Source organism: Henckelia pumila, chromosome 3 (assembly GCF_033568475.1).
Source record: "Henckelia pumila isolate YLH828 chromosome 3, ASM3356847v2, whole genome shotgun sequence".
Lineage (NCBI taxonomy): Eukaryota > Viridiplantae > Streptophyta > Magnoliopsida > Lamiales > Gesneriaceae > Henckelia > Henckelia pumila.
Window position 1 is genome coordinate 195,741 of NC_133122.1, and position 17,337 is coordinate 213,077.

The following is a 17,337-nucleotide window of genomic DNA, read 5'->3' on the forward strand; positions in this document are numbered from 1 at the left end:
TGTTAGTGGATGGACTTCCATCGATTTGGGTCCGGCGTATCCACTGTTATCTCGGTATGGGAGCCACCTCCTGAAGCGACGGCACAGCATGCTACATACCAGGGCCCGGTCTGTCTCTGTTATCTGATCCTTGACCTCGAGTCTATAGGGAGTTCACTTTGCATGCATGTATACTCATACTCTCGCACTGAGCGTTTTATGCTCACGTCTCGTACTCTGTATTTTCTGGACACCCTATTCCATGGGGCAGGTTTGCGCTTGGACGAGGAGGGTGGATCCAGGAGGGGCTAGTCAGTGGTTGGCCAGCTGGAGCTTCGCTTAGGTTTTATTACTGTTGTTTTGGGTTTATATAGCTATTCGATTTGGTTGTATATTATTGGGTAAATTACAGATTCCTTTACTTGGGATTGTATAATGTTTATGGATTCCGCAGTTTTATTCTGATATCTGTTTAATTAAGTTAATTGCATGCATAAGTTCTGTTTAGTAGGTGATCCGGGTAATGGTCACTACATTTATGGTATCAGAGCATGCAAAAGAATTCTTGGGATTTAGTCTCATCTTGAGGTATTTTTGTAGATGTCAAATCGTGACGACCAGAGTTCTCATGGCAGTGTTGGTGGGCGTTAGGGGGATGCCGACCGGGAGCCTCGTCGAGAACGGCGTCATCGTCATCATGACGACGAGCGTTTCACTGTGCGTCGATTCTTAGCTATGGGTCCTAAGCCCTTAGTTGGAGGTGAGTCTCCGGAGGATGCGGAAAACTGGTTAGACCGCATGGAGACGACTTTTCAGACTTTCCAATGCACCGAGGAGCAGAAGGTGGAGACCCTTGGCTACCTTCTGGATGGGCGTGCACGCAGGTGGTGGAGGTTTACTTCTGCACCTTTTGTTGCGGCGAGAGGAGTGGCCACCTGGGCCGAATTCCGCACAGCTTTCCAAAAGCGGTATTTTCCTCCTGCACTCCGTCAGTCGAAGGCAGGCGAGCTACTGAGTCTGCGACAGGGAGCCATGTCTATCGATGAGTATCAGCAGAGGTTCTTTGATCTGCTATCCTATTGCCCCGAGATTGCTGATAGCTCAGAGATGAAGTATAATCTGTTCCTTCAGGGCCTTAACCCTGAGATCCATGACCGTGTGGCAGTTGGCGACGACATGTCCTACGAGGGTTTGGTGAGCCATTGTCACCAGGCGGAGGACAGCATTCGGCGGAACAAGTCTTTTTCTCAGTCGAGACCTACTAGTTCTTTGGGTCCCCGTGCCCAAACTTTCAAGAAATCTGGATCTTCTTCTTCCTCTGGTTCTGGAGGTGTTGTCCGTTACGGTAAGAAGGACAAGTGTGATCACTGTGGGAAGAACCATCCATCCGACAAGTGCCGTAGAGCTTTTGGAGATTGTTTCCGTTGTGGAGAGACTGGTCACATCCGGAGGGATTGTCCACTGTCTGGGGGAGGCGGTTCTGGTTCTGGTTCAGGATCGGGTTCTCAGGCCACCGTACAGCAGAGGTCGCAAGGACAGTCTGCTGGGAGTTCTCATTTGAGGCCACGAGCTTCTGGCCAGGTGTTTGCCCTGAGAAATGATCAGGCTGTGGAAGAGAATGCGAAAGTCATCGCAGGTACATTTCTGCTTTATGGTATACCTGCTCTTGTACTTATTGACACTGGTGCATCTCATTCCTTCATTTCTGCACGTTTTGTTAAGAGGCATAAGTTACCATGCATTGCACCAGACGTAGTGATGTCTATTTCTACTCCGACGGGCCAATCTGCTTTGGCTAAGCGTCTAGTGATGGGTTGCCCTTTAGAGTTCGAAGGGAACATTCTGTTAGCGAATCTCATGGTCCTGGCGATGGACGACTTTGATTGCATTCTGGGAATAGACATGTTGACTATCTACCGAGCTTCAGTGGACTGCTATCAGAGATTAGTACGCTTTCATCCGGAGGGGAGCGAGAGCTGGTTTTTCTATGGTGAGGGAGCGCGACCCCCAATGCCTTTGGTATCAGCTTTGAGAGCCTGTCGAGCTCTAGAGTCTGGCGGGGAAGGCTACCTTATCTATGCAGTTGATTTGTCCTCTGAGAGTATTGGGATAGAGAGCATTCCTGTTGTGGATGAATTTCCAGATGTGTTTCCTGATGAGATTCCGGGTTTTCCTCCTGCTAGGGAAGTCAAGTTTGGCATAGAGTTGGTGCCGGGTACTTTGCCTATTTCTAGAACACTGTATCGTCTGGCTCCGTCAGAGATGCGTGAGTTGAAGAATCAGCTACAGGATCTTTTGGACAAGGGGTACGTTCGTCCTAGTGTATCTCCTTGGGGAGCTCCTGTTCTCTTCGTGAAGAAGAAGGATGGACTGATGTGGCTGTGCATTGACTATCGGCAGCTGAATCGAGTCACTGTGAAGAACAAGTATCCGTTGCCTCGTATTGATGACTTGTTTGACCAGCTGCAGGGCACGTCAGTTTACTCCAAGATTGACTTGAGATCTGGGTATCATCAGTTGAGAGTCCGTGATCAGGACGTAGCCAAGACTGCATTCCGTACTCGCTATGGGCATTACGAGTTCCTAGTGATGCCATTTGGTTTGACCAATGCGCCGGCTATATTCATGGATCTGATGAACCGTGTCTTCAGAGAGTACTTGGACAAGTTTGTCGTGGTCTTCATTGACGACATCTTGGTTTATTCGCGTAATACGGAAGAGAATGTTTCTCACTTGCGGTTAGTACTACAGACTCTTCGATATGAGCAGTTGTACGCCAAGCTGAGCAAGTGTGAGTTCTGGATGGATAGAGTGGTCTTTCTTGGCCATATCATATCCAGGGAAGGGATTTCTGTTGATCCAAGCAAGATTGAAGCGGTACTTAATTGGTCGCGTCCGATGACAGTTGCCGAGATCCGTAGTTTTCTGGGTCTAGCAGGGTATTATCGTCGCTTCATTCTGAACTTCTCTCAGTTAGCTCGACCGTTGACGCAGCTTACCCGCAAGGGTGTGGATTTTGAGTGGTCCTCCGAGTGTGAGGAGAATTTCCGTGAGCTTCGACGGCGGTTGACTTCTGCGCCGGTGTTGGCATTACCGTCAGGATCTGGAGGGTATGTAGTTTACACGGATGCTTCTCTTCAGGGGTTAGGTTGTGTCCTGACTCAGAATGAGCATGTGATCGCATACGCTTCTAGACAGCTGAAGCTTCACGAGGACAACTACCATTGTGTTCGCTTTGAAGATCTGGCGTCATTATCTGTATGGCGAGAAATTTGAGATCTTCACCGACCATAAGAGTCTCAAGTATTTGTTCACTCAGGCAGAGTTGAACATGAGGCAGAGACGTTGGATGGACTTGCTTAAGGACTATGATTGCGAGATTAAGTACCATCCGGGAGCTGCTAATCTCACCGCTGATGCTTTGAGTCGCAAGGTGCGACTATCCGCACTTCATACTTGTTCGATGTCTAGTGCGATCAGTGACTGTTGTACTTCAGGTTATACCTTCAAGCATAAGAAAGGTATGCAGAGTATCCAGATGTTTGCGATATTATCTGAGGCAGCCTTGTATTCACGGATCCGAGATGCTCAGATGTCTGATTTGAAGAACCAGCGTTTAGCTCGTCTGGATTTCATTATCAGTCAGATGGCTTTATGTGTTTGTCTGGTAGGCTTGTGATCCCGCAGGATGAAGAGTTGCGAGAAGAGATTTTGTCTCAGGTGCATCGCACTAAGTTGAGTATTCATCTTGGGAGCAACAAGATGTATAAGGATCTACGTACTCGTTTCTGGTGGAAGGGAATGAAACGCAGTGTTTATCAGTTTGTTTTGAAATGTTTGGTGTGTCAACAAGTCAAGGCAGAGCACCGATGACCTGGAGGATTGCTTCACAGTCTGCCTATTCCGGAATGGAAATGGGAGTTTATCACTATGGAATTTGTGACCCATTTGCCGGTTTCCCCGAGGAACTGTGATGCTATCTGGGTTGTGGTGGACCGACTCACCAAGTCAGCGCATTTCATTGCCTATAGCCGAGAGTTTTCTATGGATCTCATGGCACGGATGTACATTCAGGATATCGTCCGACTTCTTGGAGTGCCTGTGAGCATTGTCAGCGATCGGGACCCCAGGTTCACTTCTAGATTCTGGGGGAGTGTTCAGCGTGCGATGGGTACTACTCTCAGTTTGAGTACAGCCTATCATCCGGAGACTGATGGTCAGTCAGAGTGCACTATCCGTACGTTAGAGGATATGCTTAGAGCGTGCGCCATGGATTTTGGTTCAGCCTGGCAGGATCATTTGCCGTTGATCGAGTTCGCTTACAACAACAGCTATCACACTAGTATTGGGATGGCACCTTTTGAGGCGTTGTATGGGCGACGTTGTCGTACTCCACTCTTCTGGGAAGAAGTGGGGGAGAGACAGGCTGAGGGACCTGAGTTTATCCAGCAGACGATAGATATTGTTGATCAGATCAAGAAACGGATAAAGACTGCACAGGATCGTCAGGCCAGTTATGCTAATATCAAGCGTAGGCCCTTGCAGTTATAGGTCGGGGAGAAAGTGTTTCTGAGAGTGTCACCTTTCCGCAAGATTCTCAGATTTGGCCTTAAGGGCAAGTTGTCTCCCAGATTTATCGGTCCGTTTGAGATCTTGGAGAGCATTGGCGATTTGGCTTATCGACTAGCTTTGCCACCATATCTATCCAGTATTCACGACGTTTTCCACGTATCTCTGTTGCGACGGTATGTGGCTGATGAATCTCATATTCTGCAGCGGTCTGAGATTCAGGTAGACAAAGATTTGACTTATGTTGAGAAACCTCTTCGTATCCTGGATTATAAGGATAAGGTTTTACGGAACAAAGTCATTCCTTTGGTTTTAGTTCAGTGGCAGCGCCGGGGAACTGAGGAAGCTACTTGGGAGCTCGAGGACAAGATGCGTAAAGACCATCCTGAGTTGTTTTGATTTCATTCTTTAAAGTTGTATTCAGTTGCAAACTCTGTAAACGTTTGATTTGAATAAAGAATGTTTCTGATTTCTGTATTTGCATTCGGTACTTAAGATCTGATTTCGAGGACGAAATATCTTAAGTGGGGGAGAATTTAGTAGCCCGTAACCAAATCAGTAATTAAGGAATTAATCATAATTACTTGGGTAGAGTTCGGAAGCTCCGAAGGTGAGATCGGAAGCTCCGATCAGGATCGGAAGCTCCGAACAGGATCGGAATCTCCGATCAATATTACGTCAGGCATGACGTGTGGCAAAATCGGAAGCTCCGATCAGGACCGGAAGCTCCGATCACCCTATCCGGAGTCAACAAGTGATATTTTGACATGTGGCAGATCAGGATCTTCGGAAGCTCCGATGGTAGGATCGGACGTTCCGATCGAGGTTCGGACGTTCCGATCAAGGATCGGAAGTTCCGATCGTTGTCTATAAATAGAAGGCCGAGGCTTCACTTTCATTTGCCAATTCCGAGTTCTCCTTTCCATTATAGTCCTTTTGGAGCTGTTCTAGTCTTCTTAGGCTTGGTCCGGTGGTCGGCGAGGCGTTCGGTAGTTGTAGCGGAGTTGTGCCCAAGTTCTGGAGGCATCGACATCAAATGGCTAACGACGGACGAAGGTATAACTTTTGCTTCCTATAAATATTTAGGAGTATGCAATAGCTTAGTTAAGGCTTTTAGAGCACTTTAATGATAGTAGTATCATCTGGCAGTGTAGAGCAGACTATAGGCGTGGACCTAGAGTTGGTAGAGCTTGCACTGTATTGAGATACGAAAGTACTGTTCGAGATATCCTGACTGAGTATGCATGTATTATGTGACTGCATGATTTATATGTCATGATATTATGCTGCATTCATTTGCATCTTGCTGTATCTCTTTCGAGATGTCTGTTAGTAGAGTTGTACCCTATCCTGTTAGTGGATGGACTTCCAACGATTTGGGTCCGGCGTATCCACGGTTATCTCGGTATGGGAGCCACCTCCTGAAGCGACGGCACAGCGTGCTACATACCAGGGCCCGGTCTATCTCTGTTATCTGATCCTTGACCTCGAGTCTATAGGGAGTTCACTTTGCATGCATGTATACTCATACTCTCGCACTGAGCGTTTTATGCTCACGTCTCGTACTCTGTATTTTCTGGACACCCTATTCCATGGGGCAGGTTTGCGCTTGGACGAGGAGTGTGGATCCAGGAGGGGCTAGTCAGTGGTTGGCCAGCTGGAGCTTCGCTTAGGTTTTATTACTGTTGTTTTGGGTTTATACAGCTATTCGATTTGGTTGTATATTATTGGATAAATTACAGATTCCTTTACTTGGGATTGTATAATGTTTATGGATTCCGCAGTTTTATTCTGATATCTGTTTAATTAAGTTAATTGCATGCATAAGTTCTGTTTAGTAGGTGATCCGGGTAATGGTCACTATATGGAAGGACCTATATCACTACCGACGCATCCGGCCACTGAGTATTCTACTCGTGATGATTCTACGGCCGTTCTTACTCAGATGAAGAAGCAGTGGAAGATGATGCGAGAACATATGACATATATGCATGACTTCACTGCCGCTCTCACCCAGAATTATCCGCCCACTGTTGTGCCTTATCCATCTCCTCCGTAGTGGTCTTCTGATGATACTTCTGCTGCTGCACCTTATTTCCATGGAGATGATGATGACGCCGAGTCCTGATGCTCTGTGTCGAAGGTATGAGTCCCTTGTTCTTTTTATTGTTTTTAATCATTAGGGACAATGATTACATTAAGTTTGGGGGGGTGAATCAATGTTTGATTTAGTTGTTTGGTTGAAAGTTGAGTTTTGAATTTCATAGATAAAATTTTTGTTGAGTTTAGTTGTTTTTGGTTGAGTTGAGTTGAATTTAAAAGAAGTTGAGAAATATTGGATGCATGGATGATGAAAAATATTTTTGTGCTATAACTGAAATCCATGATTGTCTACCTATCTGACAAATATTTTTGAAAATATGGAACCAATTAGATGAACAATTTCCTATATATTTTGTGATTAATACTTGAATCTGAATTTTGAGACATACAGACATAGATATGATTGAGGCATTGTTTGAAATTTTTGGGCCTAATTTTCATTGAATTTATCTTTAGATGCCTATTTGAGCCTACACTTGTATATTAGTACATTGAGGTACGAGAAAATCTGAATTTTTGTGAAAATCATCGTTAACTGCTGATGATTATTTTTTCTGCACTGATTGAGATTTGTATGATTTAATTGTGGATTGAGACTTGTCTAGAACTAGTTCGAATACTCTTCGAGGCGAAATACGGGCAAAACTGAGATTAGGAATGATTTAGGCAATTTTTCTGAATTCGTTTGAGCCTTTCAAGCTACCTATTAATATGTTATCCCTAGTACCTTGTTGAACTTTATTGAAAATCGAATGGCATGCGTGTAAACGTGTGATTAAACCCCCATTCGTCATTATTTCAAGGTCCTACATTGACTACCTGAATAGCCTATACACTATTTTCTACCTTTAAGGGAGTAATTTGAATGCTAAAATGTTTATGCTCCTAGTTTTATTTGTGAGAAAAAGGATTGGTGTGGTGGATGAATTGAAAAGATGAAAATAGGTAGTAAAAAAAAAAAGTTGAAATTGTTGGGAAAAAGAGAAAAAAGTTGTGAAAAAGAAGAGAACGTGAAAAAGTTGAAAAATCAATGAAGTGAATTGAAATAGAAGTGAATTGTGAAAGAAAAGGAGTTGAAATTAGAATTAGAGCATGAATGTGAATTACTCCTTAATTTGAATTCTTATCCTTCGTTTGTAGCCATGAGCCAGGTCTTACATTATAAGCTAAATAAGCCCTAGTGACCGAGTCTCAGTTGCCCAATATATTAGTGGAGAAGAGTTGCGAGAATTTAGCCTATGGACTGTTGATTGATGCTTTTAATGATTATGAATTTTGATCTAAACACTTACACGTTTATTCGTTGCATTTACCTATTTGTGAGTGTTTTTGATTTATATCCTATTTTTGATCCTATTGCTACCTTGAAAAGACCTCATGATCTATGAATGTTTGAATTGAATTCGGATGAAGGTGTTTTGAAACGTGAGTTGCGGAGATTGTGAGTTTATGCGGTTATTTTGTTCTGGCTGAAACTTTCAAGTGTTAGTAGGTTGGATATGATTGGATTTGATATTTTTGAAATCATTGTTTATGATATTGCTCCATAATATTTCTTGACTATTATTGTTTGTTTTTGAGAGAATGAGTTTTTGGAATATAATAATTTTGCTCGGGACTAGCAAAAGTCTAAGTTTGGGGGTATTTGATAAGTGTATTTTATACACTTAATTTATATATGATTTAATTGTTAAATATTTGTTTCGAGCAGATTTATGTGGGTATTTTGTTGTTTTTGTGTTTACAGTGAATTATGGAATTTTGTGGAGAAAAGAATAATTATTGAATTTATTTGGAGAAATAAATTAAAGAGAAAAGAATTGAGAAAGTTGAGAAGAAAATAGAAGAAACGTACAGAAGAGAAGAAGAGAAAGAATGAACAATGTTGGGTTTCTTATTGGGCTTTAAAAGTCAGCGCTTTATTTAGCGCTAATGAGGAGAGGAAGAAGAGCTAACGCGCATAATTGAAGATTTGAAAATTCGAGTTGAAGGCGCGCCCGCGCCGTTCTTAGAGCGCTCTCTGTAGCTGTTTGGAAAGTTTTATTATTTCGGGTAATTTTTATGGGCTTGTTTTTGTGGGCTTTTGCTGAGCGATATAAAAGAGATTCTTTGTCAGACAACTTGGGTGGAGCCGCCACAATATTTTACACGCACATCAGAGAATTGATCGTGATTTGCTGAGAAGATTTTTGAAGCTTAACTTGAACAACAAAGACGGAGTTTGATAGTCCGGACACGGCGTCGACGACGGATTTGTTTCTTATCTTTTATTTAATTCTGAACATGTTTGGATTTATTATTTATTGTTTTCAAAATTTTATTATGAACTAATTTTTATAGTCTAGAGGTCGGATGGAACCTGGTGTAGACGCTTTCATGAATTTTTGATTTTATTGAATTGAGTTTCTTCTAGATTAATTGTTATTTCTAGAATTGATTTTCGTTTCAATTATCTGATCAATAATTGATTTGTTATATTTATTTGAAATCATTGCTCGGGAGAGGGGATTTTGAATAGGACATTAGAAAATACACTGCTAATTATTTATACAGCTCGGGAGAGTGTAAGATTTTAACAGAGCTTTTAAAAAAAGAACATTGGTTTGTGATAGATCACTACGATAAATTCTTAATAGGTATATTGGAATTTAATTGTAGTTGATAAACATTATTTGTTGCTCGGGAGAAGGAAATAATATACGTAAGTGTTCTTGGCTATTAATCGATTGGAATTCATGAAGATTAATTAATTAGGATTGATTGTTGTTGAAACCAGGTGAAGTCTATACCTCTAGACCATTTTTCTCTGATTGATTTTTAATCTGAAAGTTGTGTGCGTGCTTTTAAATCATCTGATTATTTATTTTATTGCAAAATTCTCAAAGTTTGATTTTTTAGATAAAGTTTAGACTATTTTAATTACAAGTACTAAATCTTTTCATTTTACTCCCTGTGGGATCGATATCTGAATTATTCACTATATTAAAACTTGGCACTCGTACACTTGCGAGGAAATTTCACAACACATATCAAGTAAAGTTCATTCTCGAAATTCGATTCATCTTCTCTGACTATTCTTCCAATTCAAGAATAATATGTTGTACCTTTACCTCAAAAAGTACTCAAAGTCTTCTGATTATCTGTATTACAATTTAATAGTAAACCCAATGTTTCAATCTGAAACATTATTTCGTGGCTTACTGTTCTTATTGCAACGAATCTAATCACAATTCAGTGATTTGATCATACAGACAGATCATCGTATACAGTAATTTCAATAAATATGTTCATAACTACCACCTGTTTACCTCATCTATACTTTTTCATCATGATAGTTTCGCAAAATATTCTTTCAAATAATAATTTCATTTCAATTTCTGGAGTTTCTAAACTATCACTGAACTCATCTGGTCAACGATTTTCAACTTCATCAGAAACTCTCTATACGTTTAACTTCGAAAACGTACTAATTCTGTTACTTCTCTTTGTTTTATCTTCTGATAAAACAATTATTGAAAGAATCTTAAATTCATTGTTGTGCATTTTCTTCAAAATCTGATATTTTTTTCGGAAATATCAAGTACAATCAGATAATCAATCATAATAGAATTCATTCATTCTGATCTGAGGCTTCAATTCATATCTCAATCTGGCATTCTTTACTGAATTCTCATTGCTTCAGTGTACTTTCTGTGTTTCTTTCATATTCTGAACAGTTCTGGCTTACCTCCAATCGATAATCATTCTGATTGGTGATATATTCATCTGAATATTCAAACCATAATACACAGAAATCTGGAATCAATTCATCAGATGCCTATTTCATTCCTCATTTCTATCTCCAAATACCGACAATTCATATCATCTAACCCAAACATCATGGATCATATTCAAATTCTTCTATCAGTTACGAGACAACAATCTTAAAATACGCTGAAATATCATCAAAGGATCAATTATTCTCAAAATCAAAAGAAATAAATCAAGATTGAGAAAATCCCTCAATCAAGGTCATCCAAAAATCAAAACTTCTGGATAACAAACTCTGCACAGTGAAAACAACTCACTTGCATCTCATAACTCTGAATGAGTGAATAATTCAGGTGCCATGAATACTCAATATCAAATATTTCAAGAATCATATCTCCATTAATGTATCGATTCAGCATAATTAAAGAAAAAACTCAATTGCAACTGATTTTCATATTATCATCTAGCTTATAACCTCTAAACCCGTATTCAAGTCATAAACTCATCAATTCGCCATTCAATTCCAGTTCACAACTTAAACTACAGTCGACAATCTTACTGGAACATATCTATAATCTCTACTCATTGGCATAACTACCAATACTGGTTTAGATCTTGAACATATCTAGTGCATAGAATAACTTATTTCGGAACATTTCCGTAATCGAACATCATATACACTTAACCAAAATCAAAAAATCTTAATTCGAGATTCCATCACTATCATCATATTCATATGCACATCATGTTCTTGTTGATCTAATTCAATCGTTTCTTCTATTCATCAATTCTATTTCAGTTCTCCTTTGATCAGACTATTCATACTTCTCCTCAATAACTCGAGTTCTGATCAAGAATCAATTCTACTTCATTTTCACGGAATACATGCTTCCAATAAACTCAGATATTCAGGTAACATGTACTTCGTATAGCATAAAGCATACTGATTGGTTAAATCACAAAATCAAGTTATTCAATAATCTGAAACTATCACTAATCAGTACTTGGTTACAGTATCATCATCTATCATGCATCATAACCAAATCTTTCACATATGAACAACATCATGTTCAATTTCATTTCATCAAAGTAATAGTTTCATTCTTCAACTCAATTCACAAATTCTCTTTTCTGATACAGAGGTGATCGTATAATAAGCTTTCAGCTATCATATATCTATTGCACCAATAATAAACAGGTCAAAACAAAATAAATCAGTTGCTTGAAAGTTCATTCTCAGGTGCAATTTCATTCTGATCCTCTGTATACTTCTGGAACTATTTTTCATTTTGAATCTTCTTAAAATCTATGTTTCTTCGAACAGATTCTAGCATATCTGCCTAAACTATCATTACATTGATTGGTAGAATATCTTCCTCCACAATGAGTGCAATAATCTCTAACATCTTCTGTATTGAGAACTAGACTAATCTGTTTCGGTTCGCTAGAGTTAGAGAATTAACTTCCTATCTGCTTTGGAATTAGAAATTGTAACTAAAGTTGTGTTTATCTCACACACTGTAGCATATCTACAATTTCATTCATTCTGCCTTGTCATTCAACTTGAAAGAGTGGGTGCCCGGTGAGCCAACTTGTGGCTAAGGGCTTTGATGACTCTTTGTATAAACAATCTTTTGTTTAATATAATTTACACTTTTATTAATGGCAATGACTTTATCTTTCTTCATATTGTTATATTGTGATATACTATTGTTGTTTTGATAAAGACCTTGAATATACTATAGTGTATGTAAGATGTGGTAGAACATGGGGATGTCTATCATGAAACACATCTTATAGTCACTGTATATTCTAAACTGTTCCTAGTCGATTGAGCCGTCCGATAATAAGGATAAGGATCGCTCGAGATTGAGACTAGCATTTGCGATGTAGAGTACCACGTTTCATTGGTAAGGAACATAGAGATGTTCGAAGCATGCAAATGGATATTCATATGATGAATGATCGAACTACCCTATCCGGACTTTCCAAGTGGTTATCACTTATCGAGTGGATATAGTCCACGGTTTTGGTTGTACACCATTAGTCCTTACTACTTGAAACATCATTGAGACTCTATATGCTAGTAATGTGCTTTGTCTCGTTTACCGACTCTATTGGGGTCATCAGGTGTCGGGATTGGGTACAGTTACAACACATATAGGAGTCAATGCTTTGTTGTCAAGGATTCACCACATACTTGCGAGTGTGGATATCCTATGCGATCTGAGGAGATATTAGTGTGACGAATCTCTGGCCAGAGTACATGATGTGGTTTAAGAAATGGTTTCTTAGTAGCACATGCGATGTCACTATTTGATCTTCAAGATGTATTGCATAGTTATCGAATCTCGAACGACTCTCGATATACCAATGGTTGTTGATTCGATCGGGATATATGGATGAAGGGACCGTACTGTACGCTAACCAAAATCTATTGGTTCTTGTAGGCACTATCAGTGATACCTAGGGAATCATGGGGCGATGTTGCTAGGCGCTCATACCATGATTCGATGGGCAAGTCGGAAATTGTTGTTCCGAGTCACAAGGAGTTGTGAGCCCATGGCTAGCTGTATCCCTGAACCATTGAGGGTCACACAGTGTAATGGATTTTTAATCCCCGTTAAGATAGTTAAATTTAAAGAGTTAAATATAATGAACAAAGAAGTTGGACTTCTTAATTAAGAGTAGAGGAGTAAGATTTCCTAAAATGACATAGGGATGAGCATTTTTGGAAATCACTGAATTCGGATTCAGAAAAATTTATCTTGACTTTAAAAGGTGCAGAAATGGTTTCTATGCACATTGGTGAAATCGGTTTATCAATCGGAGTCACGATGAATTTTATATTAATTTCTGAACATGCGGGCTTTGCTTGTCGGGCTTGAACTTATGACTAATGGGCCCTAAGCTGTTAGTGGCCTACATTATATTTTTAAAACCCTAACTGCGTTTTTAATAAGTGGCCGCCCCCTCCCTCTGCTCGGAAAATCAAGCCTGTGAATTTTGAATTACTTTTTGGTTTAACGGATCAAATTCGTTAATTCTCTTCGTAGAAACTTCTGATAGATTTTCTAGTGAAATCTATCAGAGGGATTAAATATCCGTTCGTGGACCTGATTGAAGAACAGTTCGTCCATCAGTTCCAGGGATATACAACAAGAGCAGAGAAATCTGTTGGTGTCCAAAATCTCGATTCGAGATTAAAGGTAAAAATTTTATAATTGTTATTTAATTTTTACACACAATTTAATCGTAAGGTTGATACCTATTATGGAATCGTTCCATACAAAAATTTTAAACTTCCGCTGCACCGGGTATCAATCCTGATTGATCTGATCGCCACGTTATCCAACAGTGGTATCAGATCCAGGTTGCTCAGATCAAGCGATTAAATTAATCGATTGTACAGATTTTTTTTTTTTGGCCTCGGTTTTTGTAACAAAATAAATATTTTAAAAATAAAATTTTTTTTTTTTCGGGCAAAAACCCGGGCAGCGATCCAATCCCTAAACGCGCTGCACAGGGCAGCGATCGTCGCTGCCGTAGGGGCAGCCGGGCTGCCCGACCCGACCCCATTAGGGCGCGGGCAGCCCGGGAAAGTCCCGGGCGGCCCGCGGGAAAAATTAATTTTTTAATTTTTAAATTAAATTTTAATATGTTAAAATTCTATTTTTGGTCCGATCGAAAATCGTTTTTGATTGGTCCACGAGGCGTCGGATCGAATTGTTCGAGTCCGAAAATTTTAAAATTGATTTTTGGATAAATTTGAATTTTTGGAAAATTTAAATATTTTATCCGTTAAATTGAATTTTGAAATTAATTATTTTTGGTACAATTGATGATAAGATATGATCTTATGGATATATTGAGTAAAATATGATTTTATTTATAAAATTGGATTTTATAGATAAAATATGATTTTATTTGATAAAAAGATAAAATATGATTTTGTATGTAAAATAAGATTTTATGTATGAAATATGATTTTATCCTTTTAAATTTAAATTGCCATTGCATGTTATCCAATAAATTAATTTTGAATTAAATGTTATTGGATAAGGATGATCGATTGGCATGACCAATTTTGTAGGTGTATGTTAGGAATTTAAATTTGTTTTTATTGTTGTTGGTTTTATTAATGGGCCTGGTTTATGGCTCAATATGAATTGTCATATGTAATAAAAGTGGGATTGGTTTATGGCCCGTTCCCACCCCTTAAAATGTATCCCCTACTTGTCATTGTTATTTATTGTAAATACATTAGATTTAGTGGGAGATCAAGATTTGAAGATGGAGGTGGGCCCAGCAGACAATAAAGACAGAAGAAATGTAAATTGGAAGCAAATGTAATAGGATTGCATTGCATACTGCATATAACCTAGGATTGGACTAAGACTCGTGATTGGCAACCACGGGTCGATTAGAAATGGAATCGATCATCCTATATAATATGTGATATTATAGTTGTATGCATGTTTTAGACATAATTGTGTGAATCCGGCAAGCATACAAAATTTTAAAATGATGAGACAAATTTTCAAAATTAAAATCCCTCATTTTAAATATGATTTAAAATTGATATCAAGATAAATAAAGAAAATTTAAATTTGTTTAAATGTTCCTACCTTCCATCAACGATCAATGTATGAGATGCTACCCGTCGATATGGTCCGGCTCATATTATTGGGGTGGCCCGTTCGTCGGAAAGCTGTACATTGGATCGACACATGTTGTAAGTTGGGTGGAACTCCCATGGGATCGGCTCATATTATTGAGGATCCACATGGAGACCGTCCATCACAACTTAATATTGATGGGTCATCTTGACATGTCACAATAAACGGCGTCATATTATTGGGACCTTATTGGACATGAGGTAAAAACATGGATGTTGCTTTGGAAGCAATTGGGCTCTACCTTTTGAAAATTATGGTTGGCTGATATTATTCGGGACCATAGTTTGTCAATTGGACTCCATGTTCTCACTAAGGAAAACAGTTTCCCGTTTTCACTAGAGGGTAGTCAAATCGTTAAAATAGTGGGAGTGAGATTCATAAAATAAATTTCGCCTATTTTATGTCTTAGTAAATTGCTTAAACAATCACTGATATTTGTCTGTTTCTTTTCAGTATTTCATAAGATGAATTCGCGTAATCCACTTTTCTCGATCCTCGAACAAAATAAGTTGACTGGCGCAAACTATACGGAATGGTTCCGTAAGTTGAAGATTGTCTTGACTTCGGAGAAGATGCTCTACGTGTTAGAAAAATCTCCTCCGAAGGAAGCACCAGCTGACGTAAGTCCGGAGGAGTTAGCCAAACTTGATACATGGTGGGATCATGATATCAAGACCAAATGCTATATGCAAGCCTCGATGTCTGATGAACTCCAGAGGCGATTTGAGGACACCGTGAATGCTGCTGACATTCACGTTCAACTCAAGGAACTTTTTGGGGCTCAATCGAGGGCTGAAAGGTTCGCTACTGTAAAGGAGCTAATGACGTGTCGCATGCGTGAAGGGACTTCGGTCCGTGATCATGGGGTACGAGTGATTTGGCTCATACAGAAGTTGGTAACCCTTGATTTGGTGTTGGAGCATGAACTCAACGTGGACTTATTACTTCTGTCTCTTCCTTCTTCGTTTGACGGATTTGTGGTGAATTTCAATATGAACAAGATAGAGGTCTCCCTTGAAGAGATGGTCAATATGCTTGTGACATATGAATCCACATTAAAGAAGGATAAACCGGCTTTCTTGGTGCGCTCCTCTTCTTCTGCTAAGAAGGGGCCAAATACAAAGGGTAAGAAACGTTCTGCCCCACCCAAGAAAATCGAACCCGAGAAGAAGTACAAGACAAAGGCTTCAAACATGGGAAAATCCAAGGATGTTTGCCATTACTGCAAGAAGCCCGGTCATTGGAAGCGTAACTGCAAGGAATATCTAGAGCAGTTGCGAACTGCGAAGGGTATGTTCTATATTGAAATAAATGTTTCACTTAATACTACTTCTTGGGTATTGGATACCGGATGTGGATCTCACATTTGCAATGATTTGCAGGTGATGACAAGAAGTCGCAGGATTAGAATGGGTGAGACCCAGCTGAGGCTCGGAAATGGTTCCAGAGTTGAAGCAAAAGCCGTGGGAGATGTTTATTTAATTTTGCAGAACGGTTTTAAGTTACTTTTAAGAGATATTTTATTTGTTCCGGATTTGATTAAAAACATTATTTCTGTTTCTATGCTTGATAGAGATGGTTATTCTTGCAATTTTGTGAATGAGATTTGCAATATTTACAAGAATGAATGTTTAATTGGAAATGGACAACTTGAAAACGATCTATACAACTTAAAACTAAAAGAAGTTCCAATAAATTATGTTGATAAACCGGCAACAACAAACAAAAGGAAAATCGATGGTCAAAACCCGGCAAACCTTTGGCATGCTAGGCTAGGTCATATTTCCTCATGGAGGATGAACAAGCTAGTGGGAGAGGGCATGTTTGATATGTCTGATATTAACTCTCTACCTACTTGTGAATCCTGCCAGAAAGGAAAAATGACTAAATCTCCTTTTAAGGGGAAACCTGAGCGTAGTCAAAATCTGTTGGATTTGATCCATACAGATGTTTGTGGTCCATTTAGAGTTGGTACTCAATATGGCCACACCTACTTCATTACCTTTACTGATGATTATTCGAGGTATAGGTATTTATATTTAATGAAATATAAGTCTGAAGCATTTGAAAAGTTCAAAGAATTCAAGGCTGAAGTAGAAAACAAGCTAGGTAAAAGTATTAAAGCACTTCGATCGGATCGAGGTGGAGAATACTTAAGTACCGAGTTTTTGGACTATCTAAAAGAGAATGGGATTCTCTCTCAGTGGACTCCTCCTATGACACCACAGCTTAATGGTGTATCGGAGCGTCGTAATCG